The following is a 1,372-nucleotide window of genomic DNA, read 5'->3' on the forward strand; positions in this document are numbered from 1 at the left end:
GAAGGTTTAATAACCAGAATCCACAGAGAACTCAAATGTATAAGCAAAAAGTTTGCATTTCTTAAATGAAAAGTTGATTGAGAATACACATCAAGGCGAGGAGACAGTGGAAGCTCTTGGCAAGTGAAGGGCTGCAGAGGTTCACAGAGACATGATAAGAGAGGCCTGGGACTGTCTGTTTCTCAGGCAGGTTTAGAATAAAAAGTATGGTGAATATAATGAATGGAAGATTGAAGTAACAGGAGGGAATTGATTCATGAACTGGAAAATATTGGACTCATTCATGAAAGCATGTGCATGTGCGTTTGTGCGTGTGTGTGTTTGTGTGTCTGTGTGTGTTTGGAGTTTGAAGTGCTTGCAAAGTTTAAGTTTCACTAACTTCAGAAAAATAAGTGCTCTAAATTTACCCCCGGTATCTCTTGAAGTTTTCATTATATACATTTATTTTATACATATTTTAGCTTTGGAATGCTGAATAGTATCTTATTAGTTTTATTTGAGTCAGCTACTCTGATTGAAATCACTAAAGGCTGACTTGATACAAATAATCAACACACTGAAAATGGCATAAATGTATTTATGATCTATGTACAAAAGACTTAATAAAAAAAGAAAATATTTTCTATTCAACATTCATAAGACTAAACTAGAACTTTAGTCTAGTGTAATAGAACTTTAGGTTTTACATCTAGTTTACAGGAAGGCAGAAAAAAATTCTGCAGATAAGACAAATCTGAGTGATCTGTATAATCCTGAGAGTATAAATGTCTGGGTAGAAGCAGAAATTCCACCTGTTTCAGACTTCCAAGGTCCAAGTCAAAGGCTGCACAAAGGAAAGGGGGACTCAGGTCATAGCTGGTTACAGATAAAACAAACGGAGCATTTCACTGAAGCAAACAAGTGCTATGAAGAAAGGGTGAAATTCTAAAATGGGAAGGCAGGGGAAGACAGAGGGACCCAGGTGTCCTAACAGGGGCAGAGGATTTGCTGGGATGATGGGTGGGGGCTGTGGCTGCCCTGCTCCTGATGTCCCCTCCCCACCCTCAAACCCCCTTTGTGACTCTCCTGTCCTCTGTGATGCAGGCCTGAGGCTACAGCCAAGCCTGGGCACCCTCAGGGCACACTCAGTTGCTTCAGGCAGTCCCCCCTCTCCAGACAGTGCAGAAGAGTTCCTGCTTTCTGAACAACCATATTGAGCCCTGGCTGAGTTCTGCTTCTGTTTCACATTGTTCCTTTTGTGCCTCTGCTACCTTGTATTGAAAGCATTCTCACCAACCTTCTGGAAAGACTCAGACATCCAAAAGGTAAGGAGCTCCCAAGAGAGATTCCCTGTTGCTGTTTCCCTTCCCATCCCCACATTTGTAACTGAGTC

Source organism: Nycticebus coucang, chromosome 18, assembly GCF_027406575.1.
Source record: "Nycticebus coucang isolate mNycCou1 chromosome 18, mNycCou1.pri, whole genome shotgun sequence".
Taxonomy (NCBI): domain Eukaryota; kingdom Metazoa; phylum Chordata; class Mammalia; order Primates; family Lorisidae; genus Nycticebus; species Nycticebus coucang.